Source organism: Epinephelus lanceolatus, chromosome 16 (genome assembly GCF_041903045.1).
Source record: "Epinephelus lanceolatus isolate andai-2023 chromosome 16, ASM4190304v1, whole genome shotgun sequence".
NCBI lineage: Eukaryota > Metazoa > Chordata > Actinopteri > Perciformes > Serranidae > Epinephelus > Epinephelus lanceolatus.
Genome location: NC_135749.1, coordinates 35950405 through 35963760, shown reverse-complemented (window position 1 = coordinate 35963760; position 13356 = coordinate 35950405). Strand labels below are relative to the sequence as shown.

General features: G+C 38.9%; 1 protein-coding gene across 2 annotated transcripts in view; it reads left to right on the top strand.

Annotated features, from left to right (window-relative positions):
- LOC117263125 (zinc fingers and homeoboxes protein 2-like) overlaps positions 1 to 4201 on the top strand; it is a 184978-nt gene extending 180777 nt beyond the window's left edge. For both annotated transcript variants that reach the window (XM_078176039.1, XM_078176040.1), the window contains one exon: positions 2776 to 4201. The gene's annotated coding sequence lies outside the window, so the exon portion shown is untranslated. The remainder of the gene's footprint in view (positions 1 to 2775) is intronic.
- Positions 4202 to 13356: the final 9155 nt, after the last annotated feature.

Below are 13356 nucleotides of genomic sequence, written 5' to 3'. Positions count from 1 at the left end.
AGTGTCTGATTGTACAGCTGATTGAACAGCTGTTCACAGCTCATCCAGCTGAACAGAAATGCTTCATTTTTTTCCCTCTTTTAACTTGATTTCATCACAGTTGAGTTTTGAAATATTAACGGAGAGTTCAGAGGGAGAGTTTTTCTTAAACAGGCAGCATTTTTTGATGTCATGAGACTTTAGTTGAAACCGACTGCAGATAAAAAACAAATCAGATTTGGTGTTGTCAGAATTTCTGAATGTATAGACCATGACAGCGTGGCGAGATTATAACAGGAAGAAATTCACCCACAGAGGGATAAAGATTGATTTTGTTTTGAAACATCTGTAGGAAGTGTTGAGATTATTAAAAGCAGCTTAACAGCGATTGGAAAAAAAACACAAAGTAGAAAATAATGAGTGAACAAAAACAGTATTTCTATTACAGAATAGAATCTGAGAGCAGCAGAGTGGTAAGTAAAACAGGACTGAATTTACTGCTGTTATTTGAATACAGGCATTTATTTAGTAAGATAAGGGACATTTTCTTTATACACTTCCTGAACTTGTTTATCTGCAGTCAAATTTTTAAAGTTAAAGCCTTTATTCAGACTTTGAAGACCATTCCATGCTTTTATTGTAAAGATGAAATTACTATATATTTTGTCCACTTACAGGTGACCTTTGAGGTTGATGTACAGTTGCTTATTTACACATTTAGGTGTTACAAAGGAACATGATCTTTGATTCAGAGTGGTCTTTGTGTCCACCTGATGAATGTAATCCAATATTCTCCGTCTTTGTTTTTGGTCTCCACCATCTCCTGAGGAAAATATCTGTCTTTTGAACTGATCAGTGCTTCACTATGTTTACAAGCTGAAACCCACTATAGAGCTCCATTAAGCCAAGAGGAGCTGCAGATTCAGCTGATCATTCCCTGGAGGCTCATCACTACACTACCCAGTCGTCAGAGTAAATGGTGGCATTGTACATTGCAGCAAACAGTGGATATGTTACATTTGTACATTAGCAGATATGTTTGAACCTTATGTTTCTTCATATTTCATCAACAATGTGGATAAAGTATGGTTAGGTTGAGGCACAAAAAACACTTAGTTACAGTTGAGAAGAGAACATGTTTTGGCTTAAAATACCAGGTTTTCGTGGCACAATTTGAATGGAAACATGGCGCTATCCCAGCAGGAAACATAGTGATGTCTCTGTAAAAAATGGCCACTTTTGTGGCACTATCTTGGCTGGAAATGCAGTGATTTTTTGGTTAAAAAAAAAAAAAAGCCGCTCTTCATGGCACTATCTTGGCAAGAAACACAGTGATGTCTGTGAAATTGGCCACTTTTTGTGGCACTTTCGCAACTGATAACACTGCCATGTCTCTGTAAAAAAGAACTGCTTCTCCTGGTGCTGTCCTGGCAGGAAACACAGTGATGTCTCAGTTATAAACAGCTGCTTTTCATGGTGCTATCCCATCAGGAAACACAGTGATGTTTTGGTTAAAAAAAATTTAAAAAAAAAAAGACTGCTTTTCATGGTGCTATCCCATCAGGAAACACAGCGATTTCTCAGCAAAAAAATGGACACTATCTGTGGCATTATCCCGGCAGGAAACACAGCAATGTCTCAGTTAGAAACAGCCGCCTTTCATGGCATTATCCTGACTGAAAAACACTGTGATGTTTTGGTTAAAAAAAATTACCTTTTTTCATGGCACTATCCTGACAGGAAAAACAGCGATGTCTAAGTTAAAAATAGCAGCTTTTCATTGCACTATCCCAGCTGGACACACAGTGATGTTTATGTAAAGTATAGCCGCTTTTTGTGACACTGTCTTGACTGGAAACACTGCTATGTCTCAGTAGAAGACAGCTGCTTTTCGTGGCACTATCCTAGCAGGAAACACAGCGATGAATTGCTAAAAAAAAAAAACTACCTCGGCTGGAAACACAGTGACAGGTTGCTAAAAAACATTCATGCTTGGTGGCTAAAAGGCTGCTGGAAATGCAGCAGCATGGCAGGTGTCTCGCCTCAGTGTCATGGCAGCCACCATCCCCTCCGTCTCCTGATGACAAAGTCAGCTCATATACTGAATCACTTTAGAATTAAAATGTACCTGTGGTTGCAGAAACGTACAATGCCAACATTTTCTTCAGGTGACTGGGCCGCACTATGAGCGAAATGTTAACTACGCCCACTTTAGGTACCCAGAAGGTTCACTAAACATCTCTTTACTGTTCCATCAAATTAGAACAGCAGCATGTCTGAAAAACAGGGAGGCTTCTTGCTGAAAGATGTACTGTACATATAAATAAAGGGAAATTAGGAATAATGGCCTGGTTCTCTCTATTTGAGAATCTGAGAATAACAAAGGGAATCCATCTGTGTGTTTCTGCGTGTTTGTGTGTGTGTTACCATCCATTGTCCTGTTTGTGTAATCACAGCAACTGCCTCGTTTAATCACTCCCACACAAAACACAACTTTAACACAGTTTCCCTCTTACATGGATTAGGAGAGAGAGCGCCGGCCGGTCAGGTCTGTCGTCGATGAGAAAGCCATTATTTCACAATGTGTCCCAGTTCCCAGCAGCACCAGGCGACCAGGAACACCGGCTCCTGGCACAACAATTACTTTTTAATCCCCCTCTCCTTTGTTTTATTTCCTCTTTTTTATGGTGGGAATGATCCGAGTTCTTGTGAAACTGACATTTCTCTTTTGCTGGGAAACGTTTGACAGTTTTTAATGTACCCCCTCCCATCTCCTCTCTCTTCTGTCCATCTTAGGTGCAAATAGGATTTGCCGCCATCACCGCCACTGCTGCTGGAAACATACAGGAGGAAAGAAAACAAGGTGGACGGAGAATGGAGCAACACACAGAAGAGTTTTTTTTTTAATCATCAGACATTGTATTTTTTTTTTCTTTTATTTTTTAACCGATTTTTATCTCTTGATTGTCGCACCACAGATCACACACAACATCCTCAGAGGTAATCTCGTCAGCGTTCTCGACCTGGAGTGACCCCTCCACAGACGTGACGTTCACACGACAAAAGCATGAGCTTAAATAAGATGGAGGGAGATGGGGGGCTCTGTGGTGGCAGATTTTATTTTGGCGCGGGCGTAAACATGCTCCCAAATTGAAATCAGAAGAGTGCGAGGAGAAATTCAGGGTCACGATCTGTGAAGATAATTGAAACTGCCCTCCCTTACAGTGAATCTGAAATTGCTGCTTTCTTTTCATTTCTCACAGTAATGTGAGTTTTACAATAGTATTACAATACAGGAACTAATCTTCACCTAGTGTATGCACAGACAAGGCTCAGTGCACAAACACCATCAGAGATACAACTTATATGTGAGGAGCTGATTTCCAAAATGCTGGAAACAAACAGGTGGAGGTTTTTCTACAGCTGGACAATCCAAAACTTTCCTTTAACAGATAAATTAGTTGTGTCTGTACTAATCAATTGTGCTATATAAGTACAGGCCCTAATGATGATGCTACAAACAGCTTGTTTCATCAGGAAGCCTGAGAACCAATTTAGGCTAAATGAAACAAGTAAGTTCATTTTGCCCATTAACATCAACTATCCCTTTAAGTTTGTTTGTAATCAGTGGGGATGGTTCCTGAACGTTTACCGCTGCTCCCAGTTTCATAAAACAAACGAGTCACTGTATACTCATGTTGGCAGTATACACTGCTATAATACTGTCATGATGGATGGTAAAAAAAAATTTAAAACTTGATGCAGCAGAACCAGAGATATCGTCTGTTTTTTTGTTCCTCTTCCTTGTCAGAACCTGGAGTCAAGATTACCCATAATGCAACATGACCGATGACAGTTTGATTAGAGACCCAGGTGTGTTCTGCTAGTAGCAGCTAATGCAGCCTGCAGCAGAGATGAGCAGCAGACTGCAGAGTACTGATAACCTCACGTCTCACTAATGGCGTGTTCACACCAAACGCAAAGTGAATTTTTGCATCATGTTACTTCGAGTCAAATCAAATCAAATCAAACTTTATTTATAGAGCACCTTTTATGCAGTCATGCAGCCCAACGTGCTTCACAGAGCAGGATTGAAACAGCGCAGAAAAAGTAACAAGTAAGTAACTAAAAATTACAACAATAAACAATCAAATGTTTAAAATAAATAAAAATCGAAACAACAAATAAATAAATATAAGGGATAATTTTAAAAAAAAAAAAAGGTAGAAAAGTCCAAAGACTTAAAGACAGAGGCAATGACGAGGCACCATTAATTAAAAGCCAAGCTAAAAAAATAAGTCTTAAGGGTTCTTTTAAAAATGTCCACAGAGGTGGAGTCACTCTGATGCTCAGGCAGACTGTCCCATTGACTTCTGGCCACAGTGGCTGATTCCCCATGGTTATATGTTGAATTCGCTGGGACCACCAGGAGACCAGCAGTAGAGGATCTGAGCAACCTGCTATGTCCATAAGCTGGTGCCAGGCCATTTAGTGATTTAAAAACTAACAAGAGAATCTTAAAATTATTTTCTATAACAGAACTGGCAGCTAATGCTATGACTTTGAATTGTTATATGTGCTCTCTGTCTGGTCTTCGTCAGTATTCTGACTGCTGCACAAGTTGTAGGTGGCCAACAGCTTTTTAGGCAGACCAAACAAGAGAGCATTACAGTGGTCAAACCTAGAGGTTAGAATGACATGCATTAATTTTTCTCTGTCAGCCTGAGAGAGAAACATCTAACTCAAGCTATATTTCTAAGGTGATAAATTAATTGTGCAAATACAGCCACAGGTGTATTTTTTGGAATATTTGACAACTGCCAAATATTTGCAATTAACAGCTGTGCTCACGGTTGTGCTAACTTATTGGGGATGGCAGCTAACAGTAAATTTAGGTCCTAGCAAAGTAGAAGAAGTGAAGTGAACATGGAGGCTTTGTGCTCTGAATCAGTATGAACCAAGACAGCAACACTCTTTATCATTTTTTATACTGTCCATGGCAGCGCATTACAACTTCACTCCTTCTGTCGTTTACTTGCCATTGTAAAATAAACAACTTAAATTAGAACATTTTGCACACAGAGTGCACACATTTTCAGAACTTACCATTTAGTCCTGTGGCTTCGCTCACAAATCTGCAAGCCCTCACCCTGTTCTGTGTCTGTACAGTACCAATCTTGACACTTTGTTTGCACTTATGTATGTATACCGAGATAAGTCAGTCAGAAGTTATTTACACGTCTTTTTTCAATGAAATACGTCACAAATCATGCTACGTACCTGGCAGGCCAACATACTCACTTATTTGTTGCCATGCAGTATTGGTCCTGTTTCTGTCCCAATAATGTTCCAAGCACATATTCCAAACTACCGGGTAGTGAAAAACGGACAAAATTAGCCTCTCCCCGATGGCTACAGGTAGTTTCTATCAGGTTTCTTTACATCAATAAAGAAATGCACTTCCTTGCATTGGACACTAGAGGCATCATCCATATATTTACGGAGCTACAGACACCAGTCACATAGGTAAGTGGAAACGACGTCAGACATCAATAATTTCATCCTCTATTTCTAAATCTCGGTAACATCAGGGGAATCTTTACTGGATCTCAACACTGATAGGCTTTTGCAACACAGTGTCACGCATTATTCTATACACAAATAGTGCAAACTTTGCGGTGTGAGCACACCATAACTTTTTTTTTTTTCTCCTTAACTTTTCAAACTTGACGTCACCTGAAGACAGTTATCAGACCTACACAGCACCCTCTGGAGAAACTAAAGGCTTTATACTTTTTTTTTAAAACAGATGTGCATTAAAGCTCCCAAAGACCTGGAAGCACAGAATCAGTGGAGACTGACATTAAAAATTTAAAAATTTCAAACATGCCAAATTTCCAAAGTGAAGACTTTGTAGAATACAGTCCAAACACACAGCTTTTTGTGAAGCTTTCAGAGGTAACACGATCTTCATCAACTGACTTTTAAAAGTTAAGAGCCAACATGGACAAGAAATCACAACAGCTTCTGTCAGCAGATCCATCAATGACAACTGATCAAACTCTGCCGATGAATACAATGTGTTATAATTGAATTCTTTTTTTTTTTTCTTCTTTTGTCAATATTCAATTTTAAGTTAAAAACTTTTGAAAACCTTTTCAAGGATTTCCTAAACTTATTGAACTTGTTTCATGACTCATATGACAGCTTTTTACTTTTTTTAGGTAATGAAAGCTCCTTCAATTCTGTTCCATGTTGCATATTGGGACGATCGTGTCCTTGACCGCCAGAGACAAAACAGGGCGATTTTTATTTTGTTATTATTCCAAGGGGAACATGTGAAATCCTCAAGAATTAGTAGAAATATAAAACTGGGACACAGTGTTGGTTAATAATCAGTATTAGGGTGGGCTGAATGAATGGTGCCTATAATTGCCTCCTCAAATTTAACCTTTTTAATAGCTTTGGTGCATTAGTCGGTACAATGCTAAAACATTCCCTTTAAGACGAAGCTTTGTTCATGGAAAAAAAATCAACATCTTAAAGCTTTAGGAGATTAGTTGGTTTATGATAAACGTGATTAGTTGATTAATTGACTAATTACATATTTGGATACTAAAACAAAATGACAGAAGGTATTTTTTAATGTCCTCAAACTGTAAGTGTCCTAAAGAGGAACTTAACACCTCCTTGAAACCTTGTCCTCAGTTGAACTTCTTACTATGACATCACTGTAGGGTGTGGTTACAGGTACAACAGTCAGTGAGGCTGGTGCCAAGTTACACTTATAAATATTCAAACCTTCTCTAATACAAAAGAGGGCATCATCAAGGATCAGAGATGTAGATTTGTTAAAATCCCATGCCATCCCTTTAAAAGAAGGGTGAATCAGCATTTTAAGGTGTGTTTTAATCCACCTGTGTTTTTGTCTTAAAAGCTATTTTTTTAATTTGAGGAAAAAAACTTAGTGGAAGTGATGGGAATTAGCAAGTCAAGATATATCAGAAAGCTTTTAATCTTAGGCTGAGGTGTAAAAGTTGACGCATTGACAAAGAAACAGAAACAGAATTAGTAAATAAATAATAATAATAATAAATATTGTGGCCTTATGCCACCCCAGTGTGCTGTGAGAGTGATCTCCACCTTTAAGCCGGAGGAGGTAGTAACAGTGCTGAAACGGTTTCTGTATAAACAGGACAGGCAGCAGGATGGGTGTGACATTTTGATAATTGGTGAGGTTGTGGTTATTTCTGTAAAGTTATTTTTTATGCCTGTTTTTGGTTGAGATTTCACAACAAACCAAACAAAACGATTTACGACACAGCCTCTGGAAGAGCTTGTGTTGACATTTTCTCAGAGAGAGCAAGTCATATGTTAACCATTTAATAGGAAGCAAGAGGAGATTTTTCTTTAAAGAACTGTATTTTTGACGTTTCATTTTGGTTATGGCTGATACTGGTGCAGGATCAGGAAAGAGAAAAAGAAACCAATGACCGAAGAACAAAATAACTAAAAGGGACAGTAACCCCTTTTACACTGCCTGCTCAAGGCAAGAATATCGCGCCGTTATGCTGCATCGCTGTGCTGTATGTAAGGCACAATTGTGTAATGGTAGGACAGAGTTGTCTTGCCGTTAAGCCTACATGGTAGGTAGTAACAGCGCCGAAATGGTGTCTGTATAAGCATGATGGCTGTGACATTTTGACAAGGTGTTACACGTTCACTTACTGCGGGAGATTAAAAAAAGTAGCTACTAGCAGTTAACAGCTAACTCAAAGAAGAAGAACAGCATTTGCCCGTCACACCTCTTTTGCCTCCAGGATGCGGGGATGCAATCTGTAATCACACAGTAGAGTGAAATGCTGCCAAAGTCGTTTTGTGTAAGTATGCAAAGAAGGCATGAAGAAGGGACTTTGTAGCGGCTCTATAGCGCCATCTCCGTGCAAAAATGGCTAATGATAGAGTCCTTGAAGCATAAAGAGCTGAAACCATCAGATGTTGTTGGAGCAATGACAAGCATATAACCTTCCTCTCATTAAACCATGAAACAGACAGATATGTCAGGTTTCCATCATGTTTTCTAGCACATGGTTTTCCATCATTTGAGCTCTTTTAACAATCACACAACACACAACATCTTTTCTTCTTCTGCAGTGGTTTAATGGCACTGACTGGAGAATTAGCTCCACCTGTGTTTCTTTAAAATGTGCACTAAATTTAACTTCCAGAACTTCCCTTTAATGAAACGATTTCTGTGTTAAAGTCGAGATAACTTCCCTTTAAAAGCAGGATTTTTTTATTGATAAAGAGGCTTGACTGCCTCACATCACAAACCTTCCCTTTAAAAGATCCAACATTCCCTTTAAGTGGGAGTTTTATTGATGATCAAATAGATTTGTAACTTTCTAAAAGCTTGGTTTGGTTTTGTAAAAATCCCAAACCTGAATGATCTGTGTTTCTGAAACATTTTGAACTTTCCCTTTAAGAAGAAACCAGTTTCATGATTAGCACTTTACTGCGAGTTCCTAAACTAAAAAAAAAAAACTGAACTTCTCCTTTAAGTCACTCTGAAGAAAGCAGCGTCTGTCTCGTGAGAGGGGGATTAGCAGGTCATGAACTATTGGACTGGACGGATGTTTGCGGCTGAGGTGATGTTGTGCGTGACCTGCGTTGCCGTGGAGACGCAAGGAGGAGGAGGGTGAACCGGAGCACTGAATGTGTGCCTGCAGCAGCAGTCTGACTGTACACACCAACCGACCGACCGACAGACAGGGTGGATTTAAAATAAACAAACTACAAAGAAAACAACAACAAACAAAAACGCCGAGTGCCAAAGCTGGGATCTGCTGCATTCTCACTACACTTTTGAAAAAAAGGGTTCTTCTTCTTCTTCTTCTTCTTCTTCTTCTTCTTGTAAATAGGATATATATGTTTGTTTGTTTTTGTTTTTTTCCCTGTATTGCTACAGATTTGTAAAATTTTGCGGAAAAAATTTTGTTACATTTTGTAAAATGGGAGCAACTCGTCCCCCCGAAACCCTCCTTTTTTTTTAACCCCTCTCTCTCACTTTCTCTTGCCTCTTATTCTTTTTTTTTTTTCTTTTGTTGATGGACTTTTAAAAAAAACGGTGCCATCAGTGGTATGCGTGTGTGAGTTTAATGTTTCTTTTTTTGTCCGTCTCTCATTTTGTACTGAACCAGAATGGAACCACTACAAAAAAAAAAAAAAAAAAATACAAAAAAAAAAAAAGACGGACCAGTTGGCAATACTTCAGTCACTTCCTCTTCATCTCACCGGCACTGGACTTCCGCCCGCTACTTCCCGCTGAGAGGAGAGGAGAGGTGGGAGGAGGGAGGAGGAGTAGGGGAAGGAGGGAGGAAGAGGGGGGACTTCGCTTCACATCAAATCAGATTTAAAAAACAAAACACAAAAAAGCACCTTTGGACCTTTTTTCTTTTCTTTTCTTTTCTTTTCTTTTCTTTTCTTTTGTTTTTTACTGTGCTGAAGTGAAGTCAAGTGCTATTATTATATTATTATATTATTATTATTATTGTAGCCACTCTGTCTGGAACCCTTTTTTGAAGAAAAAGCAAAGGAAAAAAAACACACAGAGAAAAAAAAAAAGAAACTTAAGCCAATCTGCACTTCTTGTTCCGACGAACATGCTTGTATGACCAAGTGACTGTCGTGGATCTTTGTTTAAAACCAATAAGGAACAAACAACAACATGAAAACAATAACAACAACAAAAAAAGCAGTTAAGAAACTGTCATAAAAATGGTGGCAAAGCGCAGAAGGATTCAATGGTAACGATCACACAACACACAACACTCGACAGTAAAAAAAAAACACAATCCAGAATCATGCTGCCTGAATCATACTTTAATCTCTTTCTCTCTCTCTCTCTTTCTCTTCTTCGCTCTGTCACTTTGTCTCTTTCTTTCCATCCTTTCTTTGTCTCTCTCCTCTCTTCCCTTTTTTGTTTCCCTTCTTTGTTTGTTTTTTTCTCTCTCTTTCTCTCTCTGTCATCCTGCACACCATCATACACACCTGTAATAAACAAAAACAAACAAAAAAAAAGATAAATAGCCTTTTATTCAATACATAACTACATGTTGGCTTGGTAGGCTTAGTTGAAACTAGTTCCATTCCGACAGAAAAGAATAATAGTAAAAACAAAATATGAGCTTCTTTATGTATTGCTTCTGCCGCTGTAGTGTCCTGGTCAGATTTAAAGATGATAAGACTACATATATCTGAAATACTGTATTTACAAATGCATACCAGGGCTGGCCTCAACAAACAAACAACAACAGGGGGAGGGTTTTCAACTCCGTCCAGCGGGGAGGCTGATCAGTAGCAGTCGGAGGTTTTCAGGCTGCCAGTTTGAATCAAAAATGCTCGTTTTCTTCGCTTCAAGTCTTCATAGTTTTTTTTAAACTCGTAGCGTTCACTGAAGCTCTCAGCTCTGCACCACTGCACGTCCTTCTGCAGAAAAACAAAGCAGCGCTGTACAGAGAGGCTCCTGGTGGACGCACAGCCTTAGAAAGCTTCCAAGAGACTTTTATTTTTGCAAGTGTATAGTTTTAATTGAGTATTTTTCTGATGAATGATTGAATGTATTTGCTTTGAGGCGTTAAGTAAATGTTGTGGGTTTACTGTCTGAATGTTTGAAGAGGAAAGAGTCGAGCACACTAGTAGTCTCTAGAGTCTCTTTTTAACAGCCATCTGTCAGAGGTCTTCTCTCAAACTTTGTTGGCAGTTGGCTCGTGAAATGGCAAAAGTGGCCAGTGAATTTTAAAACAGCTGCGTGTGGCTGCAGATTAAAAAACAGCAAGTTTGCTTTTTCTCAGGAAGGAACTGATTTGAGAAGAAAATCTGTCTCTAAAATCCAAAAACTGTGACACATGACGTGACAAAACTTCAGAAACATTTTAAACCAGTAACAGTTTAGAAGATGAATTATGTTTCTTTTTCTTACACCAGTACTTAAAACAGCAAAATCAGTTAATTTCCATGGTAATCCTGTGAGCTGCACAAATTATCATTATTACTATTATTATTATTATTTTTTAAGATATTTTTGGGGCTTTATTGCCTTTACTTGATAGGATAGCTATATTGTGAAAGGAGGAGAGAGAGACGAGGAATGACATGCAGCAAAGGGACATGGGTTAGAATCAAACCCGCACCTGCTCCACCAGCAGAGCTCATGGGCACCTCGGCTGGGCAAATTATTATTACTGTTATTATTATCTCTTTGCATTAAGTTCAAATTTAGTCAATTTGTCACATGAATTTAGGGGAACTGCCCATTAGTTCGACATCCCATTGTTCCGACCATATTAAACTCATTGTTCCGAAGTCCGTTCCGAAATCATCATGATGCCCTGTGGTTAAGGTCTGGTTAGGTTTAGGCACAAAAACCACTTGGTTAGGGTCAGGAAAAGATCATGGTGTGGGTTAAAATGAAAAAGAAAGTGACAAACACATAAGCCGTGAGCCTGCTCCGCCTCAAGCCGGTCGCGGCGCACCATACGCCCGCCGCGAGCCGTTCAGCACCGCGGACAGTCGGACTAATGGGATGTCGAACCAATGGGCTGTTGAACCAATGACACGGACCCGAATTTAGAGTGGTGTGGACTGGAGTCACAAATTTGACAAAGACTTGACTTTAACACCAATGACTCGAGACTTACATGGACTTGAGCCTTTTGACTTATGAAATACTTGACACCTTCCCCAAACCCAAATATTAAAAAGTATGTTTTGTTAAAAAATGTGCCACGAATTAATTCATATCTCTTCGTTTCCTGAATAAACTAACGTTAACGCTTTTCATTTCCAGCTAGTCATCACCTCATCACCAAGATGATCCACTTAGTTTGAACCAATCTGACCGCATCCAGTCAAGTTGCATGAGAGATCCATGAAGCCCTAACGTTATGTCAACTGAGCGGCAGTTGAAAAAAATGATACCAAAGATAATTTCATTCATGTACAATAACTATGTGATGGTCAAAAAATATATTAAAAAACTAATTGTAGTTTGCAAAATGTGTGGGTTGAAAAATATGTACTTCCAAGAAATTTGTTTTAGTAAATACAGATTTTATACAGCATTCATGACTTTTGTAAATTTAATATTTTATTACTCTGTTGTTAAAATGGGATTACATTTGGTGAAGATGGCATTATGGCTTGTTTAGGACTCAAAACTTAAGTTGAGGATTGGGACTTGAGTACAAAGACTTGAGACTTACTTGTGACTTGCAAAATGTTGACTTGGTTCCACCTCTGTAAATTTAAACTGCTGACTTATAGCAAGCTGTTTTGGTCTATTTGTCAGAATTCAAACTACTTTTAAACCTAAAATACGTGAATTTACTGTCCCGTTAGCAACTGAGCTAACCAGCCTGAGAACTGAGTTAGCAAGTAAGCTAATCTAGGGAGCTATTGTGACTGAATAGCAGTAGCATGTTTCTGGTAAGCAATTGTGTTTGCAGTAAGCTAAGGTTCCAGCACCAGTTTTTTGTGTTGTGTCTTAATAGTAACCCCAGAGTTGTGAAAACTCCTGTGAGATTTCATCTTCCATGTCTCAAGTGATCATGTTATCCCAAACCGTTATCTTTTTGTAAACCTAACCAAGTGGTTTTTGTGCCGAAACCTAGCCAGCCCCTCATCACCGCATCGTTACAGCATAAAACAGCGAAACGAGTATTTTGGATTAGGCTGCAAGAGTTTCGCAAATCCGGGGTTATCATCTAGCTAAGATTGTGGGTGTGTGTGTGTGTGTGTGTGTGTGTGTGTGTGTGTTTGCTGTGCCATGCCCTGGTGTAAAGAGAGTTTGGAAGCAGTTGATGTCTGGTCACAGGTTTTGAATGAACTTTTATGGAAACAAACCTTCCAGATTTATACGCAGTACAACAAAGCTCTGTGGCTGAACCGTAGCTTTGTTGCTACAGACTCCATTTTGAAGGAAATATAGAGAATGACTAGTGTGCACGAGTCCTTCCTTTGTTTCATTTAAAGTCACTACGTTTGCTCACTCTGAAGTTTATCTGTTCTCCTCACCTGGTTTCCCCCCAAAAAGATCAGATCAGATTTCAGAAACCTAATGGAATCAGCTTTTTACAACTGGACGATGACACTGAGGCTGAACTGTTAAAAAGTTTATTTATTACGTGAAAAAGTGAGAACATGAAATGCATCTTTAATTTTAAGTGCAGAGTCCAACCATCAGTTAGTCCGCTGAAATATTGGTGGAAGGTGGATTTTATTTACAAGCTAAAAATGTCCTTTTCTGTCCACACAACTCCAATTTTGATTGGTCTGAAGACTTTTTCTTTTCTTTTTAGCTCAAGCATGTTACAGTTA